Genomic DNA, 27,184 nt, shown 5'->3' with positions numbered 1-27,184 from the left:
TGGAGATGGAGAGGGAAGGCTCATTGATGGAGGTGGGGGAGGGAAGGCTCATTGATGGAGGTGAGGAGGAAGGGCTCATTGATGGAGGTGGGGAGGGGAAGACGCATTGATGGAGGTGGGGGAGGGGAAGGCTCATTGATGGAGGTGGGGAGGGAAGGCTCAGGGGGGGGAAGGCTCATTGATGGAGGTGGGGATGGGAAGGCTCATTGATGGAGGTGAGGAGGGAAGGCTCATTGATGGAGGTGGGGAGGGAAGGCTCATCGATGGAGGTGGGGAGGGAAGGCTCATTGATGGAGATGGAGGAGGGAAGGCTCATTGATGGAGGTGGGGAGGAGAAGGCTCATTGATGGAGGCGGGGAGGGAAGGCTTATTGATGGAGGTGGGGAGGAAGGCTCATTGATGGAGGTGGGGGAGGGAAGGCTCATTGATGGAGGTGGGGAGGGAAGGCTCATTGATGGAGGTGGGGGGGAGGCTTATTGATGGAGGTGGGAAGGGAAGGCTCATTGATGGAGGTGAGGATGGAAGGCACATTGATGGAGGGTGGGGAGGGAAGGCTCATTGATGGAGGTGAGGATGGAAGGCACATTGATGGAGGTGGAGAGGGGAAGGCTCATTGATAGAGGTGGGGGGAGGGAAGGCTCATTGATGGAGGCGGGGAGGGAAGGCTCATTGATGGAGGTGGGGAGGGAAGGCTCATTGATGGAGGTGGGGAGGGAAGGCTCATCGATGGAGGTGGGGAGGGAAGGCTCATTGATGGAGGTGGGGAGGGAAGGCTCATTGATGGAGGTGGGGAGGGAAGGTTCATTGATGGAGTGGGGGGGAGGGGTTCATTGATGGAGGTGGGGAGGGGAAGGCTCATTGATGGAGGTGGGGAGGGAAGGCTCATTGATGGAGGTGGGGGGAGGCTTATTGATGGAGGTGGGAAGGGAAGGCTCATTGATGGAGGTGAGAGGGAAGGCTAATTGATGAAGTTGGGGAAGTGGGGTGAGAGAGCGGACGGGCCGGGCTGCCGGGTGGCTTGGTGTGTGAACGGGCGGGCGGCTCGGCGGCAGCTGAGAGAGCAGGTGGTCAGCTGGGCGGCTCGGTGTGTGAGCGGGCGGCTGGCCAATCAGCGAGCAGAGAGATGATATCATCTCTCACCCCCGCCTGCCCTGCGTCAGTGATTTATTTATTTATTTTATTTATTTATTTCAGGTACTTATATAGCGCCGTCAATTTACGCAGCGCTTTACATATATATATTATACATTCACATCAGTCCCTATACCCTCAAGGAGCTTACAATCTAAGGTCCCTAACTCACATTCATACCTATACTAGGGACAATTTAGACAGGGATCCAATTAACCTACCAGCATGTCTTTGGAGTGTGGGAGGAAACCGGAGTACCCGGAGGAAACCCACGCAGACACAGGGAGAACATGCAAACTCCAGGCAGGTAGTGTCCGTGGTCGGGATTCGAACCAGCGACCCTTCTTACTGCTAGGCGAGAGTGCTATCCACTACGGTGGTGATATGTCAGTGATAGGTTGGTGATATGGTGGAGATATGTCAGTGATATGTTGGGGATATGTCAGTGATATGTTGGGGATATGTCAGTGATATGGTGGTGATATGTCAGTGATATGTCAGTGGTATGTTGGGGATATGTCAGTGATATGGTGGTGATATGGTGATGATATGTTGGGGATATGTCAGTGATATATTGGGGATATGTCAGTGATATGTCAGTGATATGTTGGGGATATGTCGATGATATGGTGGTGATATGGTAGTGATATGTCAGTGATATGGTGGTGATATGGTGGTGATATGTTGGTGATATGTCAGTGATATGGTGGTGATATGTCAGTGATATGGTGGTGATATGGTGCTGATATGTCAGTGATATGTCAGTGAGTATGGTGGTGATATGTTGGGGATATGTCAGTGATATGGTGGTTATATGTTGGTGATATGTCAGTGATATGGTGGTTGTTGATATGTCATTTTGATATGTGTCAGTGATATGGTGGTGATATGTTGGGGATATGTCAGTGATATGGTGGTGATATGTCAGTGATATGTCAGTGATATGGTGGTTTATATGTTGGTGATATGTCAGTGATATGGTGGTGATATCGGAGCTGATATGTCAGTGATATGTCAGTGATATTGGTGGTGATATGTTGGGGATATGTCAGTGATATGGGTGGTGATATGTCAATGATATGTCAGTGATATGGGGTGGTGATATGTCAGTGATATGGTGGTGATATGTCAATGATATGTCAGTGATATGGTGGTGATATGTCAGTTATATGGTGGTGATATGTTGGCGATATGTCAGTGAAATGTTGGCGATATGTCAGTGATATGGTGGTGATATGTCGGTGATATGGTGGTGATATGTTGGTGATACGGTGGTGATATGTCAGTGATATGGGTGGTGATATGGTGGTGATATGTCAGTGATATGGTGGTGATATGTCGGGTGATATGGTGGTGATATGTTGGTGATATGGTGGTGATATGTCAGTGATATGGTGGTGATATGTCAGTGATATGGTGGGTGATATGGTGGTGATATGTTGGTGATATGGTGGTGATATGTCGGTGATATGTCAGTGATATAGTGTGTGATATGGTGATGATATGTTGGTGATACGGTGGTGATATGTCAGTGATATGGTGGTGATATGTCAGTGATATGTTGGTGATATGGTGGTGATATGTCGGTGATATGTTGGTGATATGGTGGTGGTGATATGTTGGTGATAATTGTTGCTGTGATATGTTCAGTGATATGTCTGGTGATATGTTCAGTGATATGGTGGTGATATGTCAGTGATATGGTGGTGATATGTGTTGGTGATATGGTGGTGATATGTCAGTGATATGGTGGTGATATGTCAGTGATATGTTGGTGATATGTCGGTGATATGTTGGTGCATATGGTGGTGATATGTTGGTGATATGGTGCACACATGTAGTGGATGAGCTGGTAGTGAATTTAAGATAAGCAGTAAGGAAGTCGTAGTGGTAAAACTTCTGTAGAACAGCCACAAGGTAGAGGGTCACTTCCTCAATGTTGATTTTTAGGAGGGAAGTACAGGAAATATAACTTTCACACAGGAAATTTACTAAACAGAGACAAAATATTCTATTTTATATCTCATGTTTCCTCGTAGGGACGTCATGTGCGTTGGGACGGTTGGTGTGTCTTCAGTAGAATATCATATGAGGACCAACTTTTAGACAAGAGACAATTAACCTCCCAGCATGCCTTTGTGGTGTGGGAGGAAGCCAGAGCCCCCACACAAGCACAACATGCAAACTCCATGCAGATGGTGTCCTGACCATCCTCCAACCAAGGACCCCAGTGTCTGCAAGGCAGAGGTGCTAACCTCCAAGCCACGGGTCATTATGACTTCAAATGGTTGTAAGGCTCCAGTCACACTTGTAGGACTCCAAAGTCCTGCGGCTTTGGAGTGCAACTTTGATGCAACTTTAAACGCAACTTTGGATGTATGCGACTTGGATGCCACTTTGGCTTTGGCCAATGATAATGGACAACTGTTGCACGTATAACATTCAGGTGCGACTTTTGAGGGTTTACATTGCAGTCTATGGCACTAAAGCCGCATGAAATTCAGGCCAAAGTGGCGCAGGAACCTTTTTAGGCTCTGTTTATACTGGTGCAATGCGGGAACCACCGCGATTCCTGTGCGACTTCCCGCATCGCATCTGACTCGCAGGCAGTTCACACTGCTCTCTGCGAACCACTGCGGGTGTCAATATAGAGTTAATCTGTTCGCAGAACGCAGTGCCGAACTGTGGAATCTGATCGCAATGGGTCTGAACACCCATGCGATTCGATTCCAGTGCTGACAAATAAAAGGGTCCTGCACCATTCGTGGTGTGAATCTGATGCGATTTCAGCCATAAATTCGCTTTGCACAGGAAGCGCATGCGATGCGCACAGGCATGCAGTTTCGAATCACATGGGATGTCTGACACCGCACCATTGTGAACCCAGCCTGAAAGTCGCTGCAACGTTAAGTTGCACATATTTGAACGGTTGTAATTGAAAAACATGGAGTGCGACTTTAGTGTCCGAAGTCGCATGACAAGTCGCACAATCGTGAATGGAGCCTAAATCTTTCAAATGAAAAATGAACAAAGTATATCGCACTCTAGTATGTACTTGCCTCATTCTAAAGCACTTAGTAGAGTTCCTACCTGCTCCCTCCTCCCATGAGTCCCTTCTGACAGTGTATGCCAAGACTACAGAATCCTGGGGGTGGTCCTTCCCCCCTCCCCCACCCCCCAGCACACAGAAGGTGATTAACAGTCTTAGCTGTACATGTTTCCATATGAGATTTTTATTTTTTGGGGGGGGATGTCCATTCCCTCCACTCAGGTCTCAGATTACACTCAGCTCTACGATGTGCAGTGTAGGACATAAGATCCTCGCCCACTGCCTTCTGCAGCTGTGCAAATTCTAGACTTTGAGTGGCTGTAGAGGAGAAAAGGACTGCAGAAAAACAGGCACAACGTATGTAGGAGGATTTTTTTTTCATCTCCGTGTTATCTCCAGTCACCGCACCGGGTGTACGGAAAGGTTTACAACCACTTTGTTCGCTCCCTGACCGATGAAAGACGCCACAATGGTGACCTTCATTGCCTGGACTCCTTTGTAAATAGCTTCCTTGTTCTGCCGATCTTTTACCTGTGTTGTTGGATCGACATCATTTTGTTTGATTAAAGCTGAGCTCCGGACAAAAACAATATTTGGGCACCATATAAATGGGACAAAGCCAGCAGTGTGTGCAGCTTTCCGGAATATTCTGACTTCCATTCACCCCGTACAGTACAAGTAATCAAACGTCTGGCGCCGAGACTCGCAGTTCCCACTGGATCGCAGCGAGTCGCTCGCTCGGCCCCTCGTCCATTGAGAAAAGGTTTTCAATTCTTTTCACTGAACGCAAGAAGTTGTGTGAATGGAGGAGGCGAGGATGAACATCACAGTCTCCCCTCCTCCGACCGTAAGACCCCCCCCCCCTACCGGGGACACCTGTTTTAAGGGACAATAGCTTAAAGCCGCGTACACACGATCGCATTTTCCGATGGGAATTGTGTGATGTCAGGCTGTTGGCGGAAACAGTTGTACGCCCCATCGGACAATTGTCGGGTTTTCCGCGGACAAATGTTGGATTGCAGGCTTTAACATTTTCCGCGGACAAATGTCTGTTGTCGGACTTTCTGTAGCGTGTGTACACAAGTCCGTCGGACAAAAGTCCAAACTACAAACACGCATGCTCGAAAGCGAGGGCGAGCCGGAAGCGGCCGGTCTTGTAAACTAGTGATCGTAATGGAGAATCAACATTCGTAAATTAGAAGAAAAGAGGTTTAACCTTAAACTACGTAGAGGGTTCTTTACTGTAAGAGCGGCAAGGATGTGGAATTCCCTTCCACAGGCGGTGGTCTCAGCGGGGAGCATTGATAGTTTCAACAAACAATTAGATAATCACCTGAACGACCGCAACATACAGGGATATACAATGTAATACTGACACATAATCACACACATAGGTTGGACTTGATGGACTTGTGTCTTTTTTCAACCTCACCTACTATGTAACTATGTAACATTTGTGACGCGGCAAATTATAAAATCTGGAAACGCAGCGCACAATTCTCTTCTTCTTTAATGGGATAATAATGAAGCTGCTTTGCTGGTGATACTGATGGAGTTATTGCAAACACATTTTCAAAGGCTTTTTCTTTTCCTAGTGATATCAAGAATAATATTATTATGTTTTTTTGGTTTTTTTTGTTTTTTTTTTGTTTTTTGGTGCAAGTTACCACAACATCATTATTATCCCGGAATTTTTTGAATCAAAGATACAACTATGTTGGTGTCTCTTGTTAATGTTACATTGTATCTTTTTTAAATGTAACTGCCGACTCCCAAACTGTCATTTGAAGTAAAACACACAGCCAAGTATTATTCTACACAATTTTTTTTATTGTGCATTAAAAAAAGAAAACAAATAAAATTAGACATGCTATCTGCCAATAGAACTTAACCAAAAACTGCATTGTATGCATCCAAAAATATAGAAAATATATCAAATCATTATTATTCAACCAAAAAATAAAATAAAAGCCTCATGCATGTGTCCTGCTTCTTAATATAGGGGGTCAGCAATGCCAAGAGTTGGTGAAAGTAGGGGTCCGTCATCCGGAGATAATTCCAAAAATCATCCGGATTATTCTCCTGGAGCTCCCGCAGCAAAGGCATATGACATAATTGGTCACCATTAATAAAGCAACCACTTTTTTGTCCAAGAAATCCTCCTCCTCCTGTTCCTGGACTGGACTTGGGTCAAAGCAATAACTCCAAGGCTAATAATAAATAACACGTTCTCTCCTCCGATTCCGCAACATGGCTGGTTGACGAACGGCCGATCGGAAACGAACTAAAAAGCGCGAAATGAAAAGCGTGATATGAAAAGCGCGAATCAACACTCACCAAACTTCTACTAACACGAAATTAGCAGAAGAAGCCCAAAGGGTGGCGCTAAGGAGCTTGAAAAACCACGAAGTACGTCACTACATTCGTGTTTGTTGGCCAACAATTCCTTGCCATTTGTATGCAAGACAAGTTCCTTGGCCAACACCCTTCGGACAAAAGTCTGAGGTTTTGTCTGCGGAAAATCCGATTGTGTGTGCGAGGCTTAAGGAGGGATATTGGAGGATTTCCTGGAGTGGCGGTGGTATTTTTTTTTTTGAGGGGGGTAGCGGCAAACAGTGCACGGCCAGCCAACCTCCTCTTGTGCCAAGAGGGGGGATTTTAGCAGGGGGGGGGGCAGATTTGTACTTGGAGGAGGGATGATTTATGCTTAGGGGTAAGCATGCAGAATAGTGGTCAGTGGTTTTTTTGGGGGGGGGGGGGATTTTGCTGAAACATAATGCTCATACATGTTGGGGGGGCAGTTCGGCATGTTCGCCCCGGGCTCTAGGTGACCTTCTCCCGGCACTGCCTGCACTATCTATGACTAAAAGAAATACATTTTGGCAACAAATCGTGTAACTTGTGTTCTGTGGTGTCCGCACTGTAATTCTGATTCTATACAGTCATTTGCAGGATACAATGGCGGAAGGTGAATGGAGCCGTATGAATGCCGCACACAGCTGACTATAGTCTGTGATCACTTTTGCATCAAAAGTTACATTTTAAAAATCAAACTTTTGGGGGGCGAACCCAGGTCGCCCGGACCTTATTAAATTTTTTGGGGCAATTGTGTCCCAGATAGGTCAGCTTGTACAATGGAAGGGCCGCATTTATTAGGGCTCTGCACTGCTGTATCGTCGGAGAGGAGGATCCCTTCCATTGTAGCACAATCGCCTTCCTGGCATAAAAGACCACATAGAATACAAATAGTTCCTTGGATTGGGGGGGGCTTCCAATGTCAAGTAATAATGGTATGGGGTCACAGGGTACTTTTAGTTTACTTACAGAATTAATGACATTGACGACTCCCTTCCAGAGAGGTTGTATATTCTGACAGGACCAAACATGAAAGAAAGAGCCCCCCTCCGAAGCGCATTTGGGGCAGAGCGAGCTTCTATTGGGATATATTCTGGCTAGTAACTGAGGAGAAAAATGTGCCCTTTGCAAAAACTTAATTTGAATGAATCTGTCTCCGGCGGAGATCACCAGAGAGTGGTATTGCTGAATGCCCTCTTCCCAGTCATCATCGACCAGTGTGGGCACATCTGCCTGCCACACTCAGAACAGTCCCGCCAGGGCAGAGTATAGAGTGGAAAGGGGTTTAGCTTCATCCACCGCTCTCAGTATCCATTCGAAACCAGTGATCTCCAGCACAGGGGGTAGAGGCAACTGGGACCAACAAGCATGGCGGAGAGCTGCAAATATCTAAAGAACATGTGGTTAGGTAGCCCTCGTTGCTGTTTTAAGTCATCAAATATGAGGGGGCATCAGGGGACACTATGTCCTCCAGTGTCTTAATTTCAAAGCAAGGCCCACAGCGCAGGATCTGGAATAGCCTGGAAATGCGGCAACCGCGAATTCCTCCACAGCGGGGGGGGGGGGGGGGGGGATCACCAGCCGTTGGGCTTCTGGACCTTGGCCCGAACAATTTCCCACACCCTTAGGGTGGTCCGCATCAAGGGAGTGATATTTGGGTTGGACCTAGGCCCACGTTGTATTAGATGCCACAATCATAGGTGTGCGCAGCCTCTTGCATTAGGGTGTGCACCCCAAAGCTCAAATGCATGTGTATATGTACTGATGGTGTCAGTAGGGCAGTGGACAGTGTCAGTAGTTTTATTTTTATTCTTTTTAAAGTATTTTATTTTGTAACATTTTTTTTTTTGGGATGAAATATCAGTGGTCTGAACAGGGGGGAATATGCACCACACAAGGCGATTAGGGTGTGCCCAGGCACACCTGGCACACCCTGTGCGCACGCCTATGGCCGCAATTCAGAGTAGGACCCAAGCAACGCCGCCTCCAATGTGGAAGCGGGGTTGGCCCGGCTCCTCAGACAACCACCATCTGAGCGTGACAAGGACAGCAGCCCAATAGTATTTGAGAAAGCAGGGTAAGGCAAGTCCTCCCAAGGTGATAGGCAGTTGCAGAGTGGATTTAGCTATTCTAGGGATTTGTCAGAAACCATGAAATCAGACTGAGACAGAAGTACAGTTAAATCACACTTGTTTAATAATAAAAGTAAAAAGAACAAATGTAGTCAAAACATAGCCAAAGTTCAGTAACCGGAACGGATAGTCAGCCAAGCCAGAAGTCAGGGATCAATGTAGTGGAACAGCAAGCAGGATCTGGAGCCAGAAGGGATATCAGCAAAGCCAGTCTATAAACAGGAACGCAGGAGATGTTTCTTGTGATGCTGACCAAGGCGAAGGCAGAGATCCTCTGGGCTGGACGGCTTAAAGCGGGGGTTCACCCACACCGCCAAAAAAAAAAAAAAATATTAAAAGCCAGCAGCTACAAATACTGCAGCTGCTGACTTTTAATACATGGCCACTTACCTGTCCTGGGGTCCAGCGATGTGGGCAGGGGACGCAGAGAACCCGCTCGGTTCTCGGCAACTGCCGCCGCCATCCTAGGTGAGGGAATCAGGAAGTGAAGCGTTGCAGCTTCACTTCCCGGTTCCCTACTGCACATGCGCGAGTCGCGCTGCACGTCCCAAGTGGTCCCTGCTCTCTGCTGGGAGCTGTGTGTTCCCAGCAGACAGCGCGGTGGGGACGGGAAGAGGCATAGACTCCCATGGGAGTCTATGCCGGAAGTGGGTGCAAATACCTGTCTTAGACAGGTATCTGCACCCCCCTCCCCCCTGAAAGGTGCCAAATGTGACACCGGAGGGGGGGAGGGTTCCAAAAAGTGGAAGTTCCATTTTTGTGTGGAACTCCGCTTTAAGTAGGCAGGACTGACGAGCAGGATATCATCAACAGCTGAGTAACTGTGGAGAGAGATGAGAGCTGGCAATTAGCTGACAGCTGAGCGGCCAGCTCAGAGAAGGAAGGGCTGAGTCCAGCCCTGACAGGATGATACCAATCCCAAACAAATGAGGTAATCAAGCTGTCTAGTTTTTTAAAGAACGCGTTCGGAATATGTACCGGGGTCCGTCTAAATATATACAAAAATTTAGGCAGCGCAGACATTTTAACGAGGTTGACCCGTCCGACTGGGGTAAGGGGCAGTGTATCTCTAAGTCAGGAGGGGCATCACTGGGGTCAGGTTGAGAGGGATGAACTGGGCTAGGTCCCTATAAATCACTATGAATCAGTCCCAGTGTGATCCCTAGCCTTGGGGGACTTATAGAGAACCTGCACCCAGGATATAAAATTAGGGCCAAAGCCAAAAACGATGCAGAACCTCCCATAGGTAATTCCATTCCACCGAATCAAATGCTCTCTCTGCGTCCAGGGAGGCCACTGCATCGCATTGGGTGAGGGACTCCTTGGTGCCCAGAACTGTATACAGTCTGCAGAGGTTTATATGGGTCACCTTACCGGGCATGAATCCGGTTTGGTCTTCATGTATCAGCAGGGTAAGAATAACCTCATTAAGTCTTCTAGCTAGAACTTTAGTAAGAATCTTAGCAGCTGCATTAATCAGAGAGATGGGGCGATAGGAGGTGCAGAGTTCAGGGTCTTTACCCGGTTTGGGAATGGCCACAACGATTGCTTCCGCCATAGAAGCTGGGAGAGTGGTGTCTTTCAGGGTTTTGACTATCATCTCGTGCAGTCTGGGTGACAACCGTTCCCCATATTGCCTATAGAATTCCAGGGGGAGGCCGTCGACACCCGGAGTTTTTCCCGCCTGTAATTCACTGAGGGCCTGCTGTACCCCTTCAAGGGTGATTGTACTGTCCAGATGAGTACGGGCCTCGTCACTAAGAGTAGGAAAGGTGAGCTGCCCAAGGAAGGAATATAGTTCATCCCCTGAGTAATCCGCCTTGGAAGAGTAAAATCGTGCGTTGATGGTTGTTGATCTACCACCGGCACCCCGTCTGCATTTTGCATACGGGCAATGGTGGCTGTGGGTTGTTATCCCCTAACTAGCCAAGCCAGGAGACGTCCAGTTTTCTACCCCTGCTAAAAGATGTGATGCATTTGTGCCGGTTGCTGCTTTTTAGCCCTTGCCACCCACAGAAGGGTTGCTTCTCGGTAGGCCGCCTGCATATGCAAATAGGTGATCTGGTTCTGGGTCAGGACATACTGGGGGGATTCCAGACATGGAGCCTTGGTCTCCTCAATAGAAATTTTGGCATTATGCAATGTTCCTGAGATAGAGGGTTGGTGGTACACCCTGATATACCCCTTAAAGGCATCCCACCAATTGTGCAAGGGAGAGGCTCCAGCATTGGACAACCAGAAGTCAGAGATACACTTGGAGATCTCAGTTTCTATCGTCTCATCGGAGATCCAGTAGCGAGATAGTCGCCACAGTCTCTCCGAGGGGGGTGCCTGAGTCTGTAGGCACAGGAGCATAAGAGCATGGTCCAGTGGCGGCCCGTGCATTGTGGGCGCACGGGCCCCGTCCCCCCATCCATGCGCCCGGCCCCTTTCAGGACGCCGGACGCATGGATTCCTATGGCGGGGGCGGGAGGGGGTGGTACTTTTTGAAGCACCTGATTAGAGCCAGAGGCTCTAATAGGCTTCAAAATAGGGTGGGCTCAGGGCGCAGAGAGTGCGCCCTAATCCCACCCAGTTGTGTAACGGTAACAAATTAATTTTTACTATTTTCACACTAACCTTCCTCCCCGCCAATCAGGAGGCAGGGCATCAGACCTGTTTCCTGATTGGCCAAAGCGCTGCCAGAGCCACGAGCCTCGCGAATGGGGGGGTCGGTGGGCACAGTGGCTGCATAAGATGGGCACACTGGCTGCATATGATGGGCACAGTGACTGTATTTGGTGGGCACAGTGGCTGCATATGATGGGCACAGTGACTATATTTGGTGGGCACAGTGGCTGCACATGATGGGAACAGTGGCTGTATTTGATGGGCACAGTGGCTGCACATGATGGGCACAGTGAATGTATTTGGTGGGCACAGTGGCTATATTTGGTGGGCACAGTGGCTGCATATGATGGGCACAGTGACTATATTTGGTGGGCACAGTGGCTGTATATGCTGGGCACAGTGGCTGCATATGATGGGCACAGTGGCTGCATATGATGGGCACAGTGACTGTATTTGGTGGGCACAGTGGCTGCACATGATGGGCACAGTGACTGTATTTGGTGGGCACAGTGGCTGCATATGCTGGGCACAGTGGCTGCATATGAGCACAGGGGCTGCATATGATGGGCATAGTGGTTGCATTTGGTGGCACAGTGGCTGCATTTGATGTGCATAGTGGCTGCATTTGATGGCACAGTGGCTGCATATGATGGGCACAGTGGCTGCATATGATGGGCACAGTGGCAGTATTTGATGGGCACAGTGGCTGCATATGATGGGCACAGTGGCTGCATTTGATAGCACAGTGGTTGCATTTGCTGGGCACAATGGCTGCAATTGATGGCACAGTGAGGCTGCAATTGATGGGTTTTTTTAAGTATTTTTCAGAATTTTTTAGTTTGTTTGTGCCCCCCAAAAATTTTGAGCACCAGCCACCACTGGCATGGTCCGATATTCCCCTTGGGAACCACAGGGGGAGCATCGATAAGGTTGCCCCGGGGTGAGGCATTCACCCTGCAATACAGAACCATCTACTTTGGAGGCATTGGACACCCAGCCTTCGGTTATGACAAGGGCTGGAATAGGTGTCCAAGGCAAACCACTGCACACATTCTCAGTAAACTCAAAACAACAAGAAAAGAACAGTCTTAACCTATAGACCTAACCCCGCCCACCCCGCACGTCCATTGGGGAACTCGGAGAGCTTAAACTCAAAACTAGACCCATCACACTGTAAGAAAGTCTCCTATGGGGGCAAGTGGAGAAGCGAACGACCACCGAACACTCAGGCGGTCAGCAAGTTCAGTTTAGTCCGGAGGCAACCGCCTACAAACCTGTATAAAATTAAAAGACAGTTGGGATCTACCTATATATGAAAATCAAAAAACACCTAGTGTTAGCTAGGAGCACACACTTAAACTGTTCAACAGTATATAACACTGGTAACTACAAACTCTAAATTTCCAAGGCAAGGATCTCCTGTTGCCCCCTCCAGTCTTCCACGATGGGGAGTGCCTCAGCAATGTATCAGCAGCAGTGAAAAGAAAAAATGAGTGGCCAGGAGGTGCCAGGGGCCAGGTGTAACATACTAGAGTGCCGCAAGCTCAGGTGAGGGTGAGATAGGTATGCTAATAGATAGCTCAGGAAGGCTGGCCTTGTGTCCCAGAGCCGAGCCAGTGCTGCCATGCAGTAAAAGAATGGTGGAGTTTCGCCAGCGTCCTGTGCCAAATGTGCGAGGACCTAACATCAGTGTAGTTGATAGTCTCAGTCAGGCACAGCCTTGGAGGAGAAAAGGAAACATAGGAGGCATTGCCTGGTCAAAAACAGGATAAACAGGAGAGACATATATACAGTTGCCGGGCCTGGGGCAGGGTATCCAACCATTGGGAGGCATCATTAGGCGAGGTGAAATAACGGGTGGATTCCCCATCCACAGGCGAGCCGGGAACAGCATGCTGTATTTCAGGACTCTGGTGCAAAGCTGAGCTTTAAAGTGGTCGAAGGTTCTGCGGAGCCTCGGGGTGTCGACAGAGTGATCCGAGAACAGCATAATCTTTGCGTTTTCAAAACCGGAGCTCTTTCACTTTCTGATCTTCACAAAGTGCCAGGTCCCCAGTTCAGTAGCCTGAAAATGAAGGTGCGTGGGCGACCCCGGTTGGCCTCGTACAGGTGGCATTCTGTGGGCCCTCTCCATGACAAAGTGTTGGGAAAACGGGGCCTGTGGGAGGAGTGTCCGGAGCAGGGTCTCTGTAAAGGCTGTAGGATCTTGGCCCTTGGCTCCCTCTGGCAGACCCACCACCCTCAGGTTATTCCTGCGGCTCCTGTTCTCGCTGTCTTCTGCCCACGACTCGAGGGCCTCCATTTTCACCTGTAGGGTGTGAATGGAAACACGGTCATCTCGGATGTAGTCCTCTGAGCCACCCACGCGCCACTCTGCCTCGCCCAGCCGATCCCACATTTTATCCATGTACCTCCGCATCAGCGCGAAATCCGTTTGCAGGATGTCAATTTTCGCTGTCAGAGGCAGCCTGAGATGGCCTGCATGAGGGCTTGGAAGTGATCCTCCTTCATCATCGCCGGATCTGCAGGCGTAGTTTGGGATACCATGTGCGTGCGACCTACAGGGCCCTGCTTCTGCTGCAGGGACGGCTTAGGAGTGGATCCACCTTTCCTTCCCGAGCCCGATTTGCTTCTTTCCATACCCGGGTGTCACTGGGTGTCGGCGAGGGCAAAAACAGAAGCAGATCCCATGAAAACCGGATAAAATAAGCAGGTAGAGCGGAGCTCCGCTCAGACACGTCCGCTCAGGTCGCCAGCTTGACCACACCCCCACGTCGGATTTTTCTATAGACGCTAGCATTAATCATTGTATTCTGCTGTAGGGCAGTAGAGCCCTATACATCGCTGGTCAATGGGAGGAAGAACTTTTCAGTACCAGTCATCATTGGTAGGAGAAATGCCCCTATGCCATTGTCAGTGGTATTAAAACATAGACCAAATCTTTGTTGTCAATGGGAAGAAAACTTTTAAGACCAGCGTCCGGTTGGGGAGTGAAAGCAGACTACCCCTTCTTCCCACCCCACTGGTCACATGATAAGACACATGATATGGGGGGGGCAGTAAGAAGGGCAGTTTGCTTTCCCTCCCCCTTGGTTGCCTCTTCTGATAGAAGGTCTGTCTGCGGCCACAGCATCAAAAAGCAACCATCCACCTACTGCCACGCTGCACAGTGTCCCGGATTCTGCGGGACGGCCCACAAAATTTTTGTAACGTCCCATATTGGCAAAAGTTGTTTTACATTGTATCTTGGCATACTTTGCTTAGAATGTCACAAATATGTACCAGGCAGATATAGCGATGAAAATGGGGGATCAGGTTTATTTCTCTCCCACTCACAACCTGACAGTCTGATGGAATCCGCGTTCTGCACAATAAACACGCTATTTATAAATCGCAAAACTTCAACTTCGCTAAGCCTCAGAGATTTAAGTGGAAAGTATTTTCAGGGACCACTTATTATTATTATACACGATTTATATAGCGCCAACAGTTTACGCAGCGCTTTACAATGTAGAGGGGGGACAGCACATTTACAGTACAGTTCAATACAGAAGGGCCCGGCTCGTAGAGCTTACATTCTAAAGGGACGGGTACAAAAGGTGAGTTGTAGCAGCAAGATATACCTGAAATTTAGAACTGCATTCTCTCAGTTATAAAAAAAAAATAAAGCATGCAGTTCACGCTGCAATACTTACCTTGTCTCCAGTGCTGCCCCTTACAGAATCTCTGCTCCACTGCCAGTCGTCTTGATGGTTGCCATCATTCAAATCACTCCTGTGAGCCTAGGTTGTCATGGATCTACCGCCCACTAAAAAATTGGACACAGCAGATGTACAGACCAGGGAACTCAACACAGGGATGGTGGGAACCCCTTATAATGGGCACAGCGGGTGTACAGACCCGGGAACTCAGCACAGGGATGGTGAGAACCCCTCATAATGGGCACAGCAGGTGTACAGACCCGGGAACTCAGCACAGGGATGGTGGGAACCCCTCATAATGGGCACAGCGGGTGTACAGACCCGGGAACTCAGCACAGGGATGGTGGGAACCCCTTATAATGGGCACAGCGGGTGTACAGACCCAGGAACTCAGCACAGGGATGGTGGGAACCCCTCATAATGGGCACAGCGGGTGTACAGACCCGGGAACTCAGCACAGGGATGGTGGGAACCCCTTATAATGGGCACAGCGGGTGTACAGACCCAGGAACTCAGCACAGGGATGGTGGGAACTCCTCATAATGGGCACAGCGGGTGTACAGACCCGGGAACTCAGCACAGGGATGGTGGAAAACTGCCATTCTGCTCCTTGACAGTGAGGTGTGAGGTTGCTGGTTCCTTTGCTCCTGTGCTTCCAGAGACCAGGGGCTAGAGTTGCTTCTCTGCACCAAGAGGAATGCTGGATCCTGGGGAGGACCCTGGCGGGGGCCCCCTGGATAGGCCTGTGACTAGGCCTCAGCCTGTGGAAGATACTGGACCTGGCCCAAGGAGTGATGAGTCCCTGTCTGCTTTTAGACAGAGGATTGTTGGAAAGCTGAAGCGGATTGAGAAGGAAGAGGAGAAATTGTTGATTTTTATGGCTGAATTTAGGAAGAAAAAACAGGTTTGTGCCAAACTATACAGCAAGAAGAGACCGGCTTTGAGGCCTGAGTTGAAAGACTTGGAGCAAGCTGTGAAGAAGCAGAAGGAGCTGGTGAGCTCTCTGAAGGAGAATAGTGGCATATTTCAAGAGAAATATAGGAATGAGGAGCGATTTAATCGCATGAGAGGAGGAGCCGCTTCCTGCATGGAAAGTGACCCACTCAGCGAGGAGATGCAGGTACCGACAGAGTCAGCAGTGAGTGAGAAAATGGGCCCAGAGGATGAGCCCAGCTCTTCAACACCTCAGACATCTGCTGAGCCCTCAGTGGCGGAGGCCTCTGTCTCTCTCCCTCTACAACAGCAATATGGAACATCTGAGCAGGAGGTTGAGGGAGGTACTGGCATGCTGGAGTTCATCTGTAAGCTGGAATCCTCAGATGATGATGAGAAGATGGACATCGTTCCTCACCCTGTGAAAGAGAGATCTGTAGCAAGAGCAAGATCCACCATGAAGTCTGCAGCAGCTGGGAGGAAGTCTGATCCCACCGTCAGCCATGACATCGCAAAGGTAACACCACAGCGAGCAGGTACAGTGTGTGTGCAAGATGGTGATGTGGACTTTATTAGTGACAATGAGCTTGCTGTGGGTTGTAGTGCTACGGGCAGACAGCCCAGACCCATAGACAATGTGCAGCTTGAAATGCGGTCAGAATTACCTGCTGAAAACAAAGCTTCAGATGGAACTGGGAACTGGTCAGCTTCTGGGGGAAGAGTCTGCACAATACAGTGACTTTGCCTGGACCAGACCCAGCGGCTGTTCCTGTGAATGGTGGAGGAGATGCTGGGTGCAGTAGTGCTACAACTCTCCAGGAGCCGGCAGTAATTAAGACTGTGATTGATCCCAGGATTGAAGCTGAGTGTTCAGAGCAGGGGGAGAGGGCGGGTCCTGCCTCTGCTAATCAGAAGACTGCTATCACAGTTGATTCAGACTCTCTGCCAGCAGGTTTGAATGTGTCTAAGGACAAGACTGCAAATGCTGGTGGTGTAAGAAAAACTTATGCTGGTGTTGCTGCCACAGGATCTGGGAAGGGGGAGCAAGTAGGGAAGGAGAATGAAAATGTTTTATCTTCCTCCCTGTTTAAAAGGAGGAATGTTGTTCAACTAAAATGGGAAAGTGATGGAATCCCCCCACATAGGAGGGCAGTAGTGGATAAAATCCTGCGGAAGGGGTTTACGGCCACAGATATCTTCACCCTGATCAGTCCGGCAGGTTCCTATGAGTATGATTTGTCCTTTATCTGTCTGGAGTCTTTGAACATATTTTGGGAGAAGTATGAACACGTGTGTAGGGGCCTGCCGGACTGGAAAGGGCCCATCCCCAAGCTTATATCACGCCAGCCCCTCATTAAAATGGTGACCGTTCTTGTCCGCAATGAGTCCATACCACAAGGGGATTTAGCTGTTTGGTTGAGGAGGTATGGAGGCGTCCTGAGCCCCCTAAAAAAGATTGTGGACGATCGGGGAATATGGACGGGGGATGGTCTGTGCAGCTAAAATTAAAAGTAATTGACAATGTCGTCCAACATCTGCCATCTGCCATCCTCAGCTTTCCTGGTGAGGGACAGGCTGACCATCTTCTATCCAAGCCAGCCAAAGCTCTGCAACAAGTGTGGAAATAAAGGGCATCTTGCATCCTCCTGTCCAGTGATGAAGTGCTCTCTGTGTCAGGGTATAGGACATTTGGCGAAGGATTGTAATATCATCAGGTGCAATCTGTGCAATGCGGTGGGACATCCTTGTAGTCAGTGTCCTGAGGCAATGCACAACAATCCTGAGCTCATGAGAGAGTTCTTCCGCCTGGACATGGAGGATGCTCAGATCTCAGCAGCTGGAGTGCCTGTGAGTCCATCTGCGTCTGTGCCAATACCCAATGTGTCTGTGTTTCCCTAGTCTGTGGTGCCCCAGTCTGTGCCAATACCCAATGTGTCTGTGTCTCCCCAGTCTGTGCGTTTACCTAGTGTGCCAGTGTCTTCCCAGTCTGTAGGTAAGGTTTCAGTTGCCGAGAATGTGTCCAATCCTTCTGTGTCTTCCAAAATTGCAGAGGCAGCAAGAGATGCTGAGGCTGGTGCATCAGGTGTGGTGCCAGTCCCCCTCCCCCGACGCTGCAGGGTTTCTATTGAGGTTCGTGAGGAGGATGGCGAAGAGGCTGGCCCGGTGGTAGATAAGGGCAGGAAAAGTGGGGGGAGGGGGGTGAAGGGGAGGCTGTTGATTCCGGTTTGTCCAAGGATGATATGGAGTGGTTGGAGGATAAAAGGAGGAGGGGCAAAAGAAAGGGGAAAAAAAGAGGTACAGTTACCTTAAGTCCTAAGGTTTTGCATTCGGCAAATAAGTTTGAAGTCCTGTCAGATGATGATGATGAATGGGACTCGTTGAGTTTGTTCAGTTCAGCGTCCTCTATGGATGATATTTATTATGTTCTTGTTTTTGTTTTTTTTTTGTTTTGTATAATCATATTCAATTATTTTGTAAATATGTTTTATTTATTTATTATGGTTTTATTATATATAAGTTGTTGTTTGCAAGATTTTTCAATAAACAAAATTAACCCCTCATAATGGGCACAGCAGGTGTACAGACCCGGGAACTCAGCACAGGAATGGGTTTGGTTAAAGGAAGGGTCACAGGATGGTTATGGTTGAATCGGCACAGGATGGCTATGGCTGAAAGTATGGGCACATAATAGTTATGGTTGAAGAATGGTCTGCATGCTCCGAAACACGTTACTGCTCCCTTTTTCCTGACGTACTTTCGGCGTGTGCATTCCACACGCACAGCTTGCAGTCCATCGCGGTCCCAGAAAACCAGCGGTCATCTTGACTGGGATAGCCTATCCCCACAGCTGCCACGGGGAGATGGACAGACAGTGACAGGGGCCCTGCCAGGAATGCCATACCACGATGAGCCTTGTTTATGCTGATTTCCTGTAAGTGTTCTTAACTGTGTTTTCTGGAACACTGCACTTAGAGGCGCCTTCTCTCCACTTCCATGATGGGATACATGTTAACCCTTTCCTTTGTAGTCATGGCTTTGAGATTAATGTACAGCGACGGGGTCCCTTTTATGGAGTATTAAGTGGGACAGAATATTGCTCTTGGGCCTAGTTGAGTGAAACATTGAGTGGACATCAGCCTGACAATGTGTAATACAGGAGACTCTCACTTGTTTGGTACAGTTTGAATTTTTTTTTTTTTTTTTTGCTGGAGGAGTGACAGATGGCATCGGTGCCGCTATAGCCCGGTATGTATTAATAGTAGCAATGTGTTTGCCAAAATAGCTCATCACCACTCTGAAAACATTTGTGCAACCTGCAAACTTGCTGGCTCCTTCTGCTGGCGCTCATACATGCGATGAGATGTTCTATCTACCCGAGAGAAGGGATTCATCGAGAGAACCTTCACTCACAGACATTCATCGCTGGGTGACATTGTAATTACTTGTATCTACAATTCAAAGGAACGTCATGTAGCAACATTCATTGTGGGTCTGATCTGCATGAAAAGCTACAATGTATAATGAGAAGAGAAAATCATTCCTCCCGTTGTCAATAACTTTTTTTCCATGGAATGTTTTTAGTTCTGATGTGAACTAAACCAAAAACAGGCAAAAGGGTTGTTTTTCCACCAAAGGGTTAGACCAGCTTTACTCAGGCAAGAATCCACGGACCCCTAAGGTTTTTTACAGAGGTTGCTTGGGGTCCTTTAAGCAATTTATTGCCCTTCAGATAAGTAACGATTGACTCTAATGATCTTTATAGCGACCTGTAAGGAACATTCTTCCCACTGATCACCAATGTAAGGAACATTCTACTCACTGATCACCAATGTAAGGAACATTCTTCTCACTGATCACCAATGTAAGGAACATTCTTCTCACTGATCACCAATGTAAGGAACATTCTTCTCACTGATCACCAATGTAAGGAACATTCTTCTCACTGATCACCAATGTAAGGAACATTCTTCCCACTGATCACCAATGTAAGGAGCATTCTTCCCACTGATCACCAATGTAAGGAACATTCTTCTCACTGATCACCAATGTAAGGAGCATTCTTCTCACCGATCACCAATGTAAGGAACATTCTTCTCACTGATCACCAATGTAAGGAACATTCTTCTCACTGATCACCAATGTAAGGAACATTCTTCCCACTGATCACCAATGTAAGGAGCATTCTTCCCACTGATCACCAATGTAAGGAACATTCTTCTCACTGATCACCAATGTAAGGAGCATTCTTCCCACTGATCACCAATGTAAGGAACATTCTTCTCACTGATCACCAATGTAAGGAACATTCTTCCCACTGATCACCAATGTAAGGAGCATTCTTCCCACTGATCACCAATGTAAGGAACATTCTTCTCACTGATCACCAATGTAAGGAACATTCTTCTCACTGATCACCAATGTAAGGAACATTCTTCTCACTGATCACCAATGTAAGGAACATTCTTCTCACTGATCACCAATGTAAGGAACATTCTTCTCACTGATCACCAATGTAAGGGACATTCTTCTCACTGATCACCAATGTAAGGAGCATTCTTCTCACTGATCACCAATGTAAGGGACATTCTTCTCACTGATCACCAATGTAAGGAACATTCTTCCCACTGACCTCCAATGTAAGGAACATTCTTCTCACTGATCACCAATGTAAGGAACATTCTTCTCACTGATCACCAATGTAAGGAACATTCTTCCCACTGATCACCAATGTAAGGAGCATTCTTCCCACTGATCACCAATGTAAGGAACATTCTTCTCACTGATCACCAATGTAAGGAACATTCTTCTCACTGATCACCAATGTAAGGAACATTCTTCCCACTGATCACCAATGTAAGGAACATTCTTCCCACTGATCAATGTAAGGAACATTCTTCTCACTGATCACCAATGTAAGGAACATTCTTCTCACTGATCACCAATGTAAGGAACATTCTTCTCACTGATCACCAATGTAAGGAACATTCTTCTCACTGATCACCAATGTAAGGAACATTCTTCTCACTGATCACCAATGTAAGGAACATTCTTCTCACTGATCATCAATGTAAGGAACATTCTTCTCACTGATCACCAATGTAAGGAACATTCTTCCCACTGATCACCAATGTAAGGAACATTCTTCCCACTGATCAATGTAAGGAACATTCTTCTCACTGATCACCAATGTAAGGGACATTCTTCTCACTGATCACCAATGTAAGGGACATTCTTCCCACTGATCACCAATGTAAGGAGCATTCTTCCCACTGATCACCAATGTAAGGGACATTCTTCTCACTGATCACCAATGTAAGGAACATTCTTCCCACTGATCACCAATGTAAGGAACATTCTTCTCACTGATCACCAATGTAAGGAACATTCTTCAGTGGACAGCTTCCGACAGAGCTAATGAAGGAACACCCTTTCCTCATCTGGGTGGAGGGTGCATTGGGCAGTTTAAGCGGTCCAGTCCAATCCCATGTCCTGGGTTAAAGCTGCACGGACGTTGAATAAAGAGTGACCCCCAGAAGGCAGTGCAGTGGACCTTGCAAATGATGACAGCCTCAGACAACGTGGAAGCATACCTGGCAATGTTTGAGTGGGTTGCAGCAAGGGAAGGTCACCCGTATAAAGACTGGGCAGATGTACTGGCTCCTTTTCTGACCACAGAACCCCAACAAGCGTACTGTGACTTGACCCCTGAATCCGCACGGGACTATAAAGGCCTGAAAGCAAAAAACCTAGCCAGGCTGGGAGTGACGGTTGCTTTAAGGGCGAATCGACAAGGCTAAGCCTGCCCGTGCACAGCTGTACCACCTGTTGCACTTGTTCCAGGACTGGCTGAAACCTGAGGAAAAGACACCCACTCAGATTGTGGAAAGAGTCGCACTGGACAGTTTCCTGCAGGGGTTGCCCAGGGAGCTCCACCGATGAGTGGCTCAGTCCAACCCTCAGTCCCTGGATGAGATGACTGCTGCTGTCGAATGCTACGGCTGTGCAGAAAGTTTCCAGGGGAGTCCCTCTGTCCCCAGAGAGCTGGCCCGCTTCAAAGAAGTGCATTTCAACACCAGGATGGCACCCGTTGATCGCATGGTGTCTGCTCAGGGGCATAGTACAACTGCCAGGAGCGCCCCAGGACCAAAGTTTCCAGAGAACCGACAGGGGGAACCCTGTGAGGTTCGCTTTTGATCCTGCCATCAACTGGGTCATCTGGTGGTCCAGTGCCCAAGACGGGAAGAACCAATGGAGTGCGACATGTATGCCCATGCATTATGTGCTACAACCAGCCTAAATCCGCATGAGTGTATGGTGTGGGTCAATGGACAGAAGGTAGTAGTGCTCCTTGACTCTGGGAGTGTCGTCACCCAGCTCCGAGCGGATGGGTTGCAAAGAAAGCTGGTACCAAGGGAACAGGTTGGGGTCATCTATGTGCATGGTGATGTTAAAAACTATCCGGTGGCCTGTGTGACCCTGTGTACACCAGCAGGAACTGCTACACTAAAAGTTGGGGTGGTTCCGGGATTACCTTATGACTTACTAATCGAGCGAGGCTGCCCTGTGTTTTGGGACTTGTATGAGCAGAAGCTCAAAGGTTCAGGGGTTTCCCCCCAAAAAGCAAGAACCCACAGAGGTGGTAAATAATACTGTGCAGCAAGAGGTTATTACTGAGGCTCAGTACCAGGTTGCTGAACCTGCAGAAAGTGAGCCCGGTCCTCTGGAAGTGTTTGCGGATTGGAAGCGGAAAGTACCTCCTCTGAGCCAGATATGTTAGATCTCGGGGGCTCCCGGGAAGATTTCCTTAGTGCTCAGATGAGGGACCCCACTTTGATCCCCACCAGGGAACAGGCCAAAGTCTTAAACGGTGAACCACAACACCCTGGGTTGGGTATGCAGTTCCTCCACTTTGCTGTGAATCACTACTTGTTGTACTGGGTAACTAAAGTCAATGATGAAGTGTTAGAGCAACTGGTGGTACCCAAACCTTTTAGGTCTAAGGTCTTACATTTGGCTCATAGTCATGTACTTGGGGGTCACCTTGGAGCAGCTACAACTCAGGAACGGTTTTACAGCGTTTTTTTTTGGCCTGGTGTATATCGGGAAATTAAGGACTATTGTGAGTCCTGCCCCACCTGTCAAAGAACCACTCCAACACCCTATTTTCGCAGTCCGCTGGTACCGCTTCCAATTATCGAGGTACCCTTTGATCGCATAGCCATAGACTTGGTGGGCCCCTTACCCAAGTCAGCTAGGGGACACCAATACATTTTATTTTTCCTTGACTATGCCAGCAGGTATCCAGAAGCGGTCCCTTTAAGAAATTGCTCTTCCAAGGTCATCGCATGGGAGTTGTTTCAGATGTTCATGAGAACAGGGCTCCCATCTGAGATCTTGACAGTCTGTAAACTGTTTAAGATTAAACATATGCGGACTTCAGTGTATCACCCACAAACTGACGGCTTAGTGGAGCGGTTCAACAAAACCTTAAAGAGAATGCTAAAAAAAGGCAGTGGGGGAGGATGGTCGGGATTGGGATTGCTTGTTGCCTCCCTTGTTGTTTGCCATAAGAGAGGTACCCCAGACCTCCACAGGGTTCTCCTCCTTTGGGTTGGTTTATGGGAGACACCCCATGGACTACTGGACATAATGAAAGAGACGTGGGAGCAGGAATCTTCCCCGTATTGGAGTGTGGTAGAACACATCTCTCAAATGCAGGACCGAATAACAAAAGTTATGCCCATAGTAAGGAAACATTTGAAGGGTGCGCAAAATGCCCAGAGTCGTGTATACAACAGATCTGCCAAGGTTAGAGAGTTTAAACCTGAGGATCGGGTGCTGGTGTTAGTGCCTACCGTGGAGAGTAAGTTTCTCGCCAAGTGGCAAGGACCCTTTGAGATAGTTGAGAGGGTGGGGAAGGTCAACTATAAAGTCCATCAGCCCACCAAACGTAAACCCTACCAGATTTACCACGTCAACTTGATCAAACCTTGGAAAGATAGACAGGTTTTGACAGTCAGTTTGAAGGTCCCGGAAGATCCTGGCGCTCAGATAAGAAGATAGGGATTGCAGAGGCTCTCTCCCCTCCTCAAAAACAGGAGTCCTGAGAGTTTTTTTGTAGAGGAATCGAGAAATGTTTTTCAATCCTGCCGGGCCTAACCTCTGTAATTTAACATAATGTTATCACAGACCCTGGCATTTGGGTAAACCTCAAACCCTACCGCATACACGAAGCTCACCGGAGCTTAAGAGTATGTTAGGCCTTGGGGTCATTGAGGAATCTTCAAGTAGCTGGTCCAGCCCTATAGCCCTTGTACTCAAGCCGAATGGAACCTGATGGTTCTGCAACGTCTTTTCGCAAGTTAAATGAAGTCTCCAAGCCAGACACGTATCCCATGTCCCGGGTGGATGAGTTAATCGAGAGATTAGGACCGGCCCGGTACATCGCCACTCTTGACTTGACCAAGGGATACTGGCAGATCCAGATTTTCCCCAGAGGCTAAAGAAAAAAAACGCATTTGCCACACCAGAGGTTATGGCAATATGCCCGAATGCGGTTTGGGTTATATTGGGCCCCAGCCAATTTCCAGAGGGTAGAAAAAAGGGGGAAAAAATGCGCTCTGGTGAAAAATAAATTTCAAAATCCTAAAAAGTGAAACTAAATAATTGAGTGAACTGTAAAGCAGCAATTCTTCTGCGCAACATAAACACAGTATGATACAAATGAAAAAAAGATTAGAATCGCGCTAAATAAACACTGATATACATATGTGTACTCAGTAACTCAGCAATACATTTCTAAATAAATATCACGTGAAATGTGAACAAATTATAAAAAGTGTCATGACACCAAACAATGTTGAATGGTTAGTACTATAGACAATCAAAAATATAAAAGTGAGTCCAAAAGCATAAAATGCCTGTATCACCCAAGTGATAAATATATAAATAAATGTGAAAAGTCCATCAGAAACAGTGCATTCCTGGATAATGTAAAAAATAGTGCCCGATCCACCACCAAAGGATGTAGATTGGCCGCTTACCAGAGACCCACGATCCCCCACTACGGAGGATCAGGGAGAGCCCGATTGGGAGACTGTCCTCCGGACCATATCCGATAAGCCAAAACCTGAGCTTGTTAATAGTGTGGTATCATATCCAAAACACAGCCACCGGAACATCTATTTCAAACTGCAACGTGTTATCTCCAACTCGCAGATGGATGAATGCACCATGAATGATAAAAAGCTCCAATAGTATAAAACCTTAAAACTTTATTCAATATTAAAATACAATATTGCACTCACATAAAGCGCCTATGCGTCTGGAGCGCCGGCTGGTAAGCTCACAGACTAGCCCGTCCTGCTGGTAACAACAACAGCGATGAGAGGTGACGCAAGCGCGTCGCTCCGCCCTACACGTTTCTTAATAGAGTTACGTCCTCCAGGGGCACGGGCGGCGCGCTGCGTCACCTCCCTTTGTACCAAAACAACCTAACCAAGCCTCGCTTTGAGTCCCATTCCATCGGCGGACATGCGCATTAGTGCCTACATGGATTGGACCATCTGTGTACTATTTAGCAACACAAAACGAAGCCCATGTCAAATATCGGCCATCTTATTATGATCAATACAACCAACATCTCCTAGGCTCAGGCTATTGAAACAGCACGCGACAGGGACAGATCTTCACTTTTGTCCAATGCACCCCCGAAAAGGGAAGATGCTTCCACTATCATACCGTTTAATACAACCTTCTCGGTACAACATCAGACCATTAAGAAATGAATCCAAAAACACTGGCGTGTGTTAACCAGTGACCAAGTGCTTGGCACTGTTTTACCTGCCAGGCCTAGGGTTGTTTTTAAAGGGTCATCTTCTTTGGGAAGCAAAATAGCCCCTTCTGTCCAGGACCCTCCGAAGGAAAAGAGATGTTTTCTTCAGAACCTTACGGGTTATTATTACGTGTACATCTGAAGGTTTGGTCTACCTCATACAATGCCCTTGCGGGCTGCAATATGTTGGGAGGACCAAAAGGACACTACGTGTCCGATCGAACGAACATATAGGTAATATAAGGAGATGTTATGATAAACACCCAGTATCAAGACATTATGACCAGGTACATAAGAGCGATCCTTCTAACACATTATATATAGGGATTGATAAGTATAGACCCCATTGGCGGGGCAGTTTTTTTAGTTAGAGAAATCTCGAAACAAGAAATGGCTTGGATCCATAGACTCAAAACATATGTACCTTTGGGCACATATTGATACAGACGTGAATGCCTTTATCAATAATTCTTGATGTTGGATCTATATTGTTTTATATCCTAATATTCTTTTGACTCTTTTAGACATTATGTTTACTTATAGTAGTGTTGTGTTTCTTTATAAGAGTGTGCTATTGCATGTAACATGGTTTTAGACTTTTGCATAGCCTCTACTGTTCTGAGCTTCCATTCGTCTGGATGTTTTTTGCATTTATATTCATATATGTGCCTCTTATGTCTATTTTTTTGTAATTATTTAATATTAAATTTTTAATTCTTAATATTTTATGATGATTGTTGAAATCGGACTTCACAACTATCCATTGGGGATCCCCCATATTCTAATAATGCGTCCCCCATAAATTTTGGTGGCACTTTTTATTTTCAATTCATAATTTGTTAGTCGTGAGCAATTTTTAGGTTCTTATCAACACTATTTTATATCCCTGCTCAGATGTTTGTCAAGGAACTGTGGCTTATGATTATATGCTTCTAAGTGGATATTTGCAATTTAGATTTGATCCACTGGGGGTCGCTTTAATGTATTATTATGTCCCTTATATATTTTTGTCGGAGTTTCCGAATTTTATTAATACCCTGGTGGCTGTCAACGATCCAGGTTTATTTGTGTTGCCGTATAGGTTTACGTTTGGATATTTGCCAGAAGTCAGTGGCTTCCAAGCTTCTGCTCACACTTTGACCTCATGCACACGAGACGCTGTCAAACGCGCGTTCAGAGGCAGTTGGACACTTTTTTTCAGCTGCCCCTGAACCCATTCAATGTTATCCTATGTGTCTATGTACACAGTCTCGTTTTTTGGCGTTTTTAGGCAGTTGCGATTTAACCTCGTTTTTCTAGAAGCAAAAAAATGGGTTCCGGCGCAAACGTTTTTCCACGTTTCAGACGCTATACGCCGGTACCACGTTTAGCCGCGTTTGTGTTTATAAGTGTTTTTAAAGGAACATTTTACGACCCGACTTTGGGGCCCCATATCTCG

General features: G+C 47.4%; 1 protein-coding gene across 2 annotated transcripts in view; it reads left to right on the top strand.

Moving 5' to 3' along the window:
• The window catches only part of LOC141144041 (calcitonin gene-related peptide type 1 receptor-like), a 109,047-nt gene that overhangs the window by 1,285 nt on the left and 80,578 nt on the right, over positions 1-27,184 (top strand). The gene's annotated exons all lie outside the window — the stretch shown is intronic.

Source organism: Aquarana catesbeiana, linkage group LG05 (assembly GCF_042186555.1).
Source record: "Aquarana catesbeiana isolate 2022-GZ linkage group LG05, ASM4218655v1, whole genome shotgun sequence".
In the NCBI taxonomy this organism is placed as follows: Eukaryota; Metazoa; Chordata; class Amphibia; order Anura; family Ranidae; genus Aquarana; species Aquarana catesbeiana.
This window is presented reverse-complemented; position numbering and strand designations above follow the sequence as displayed.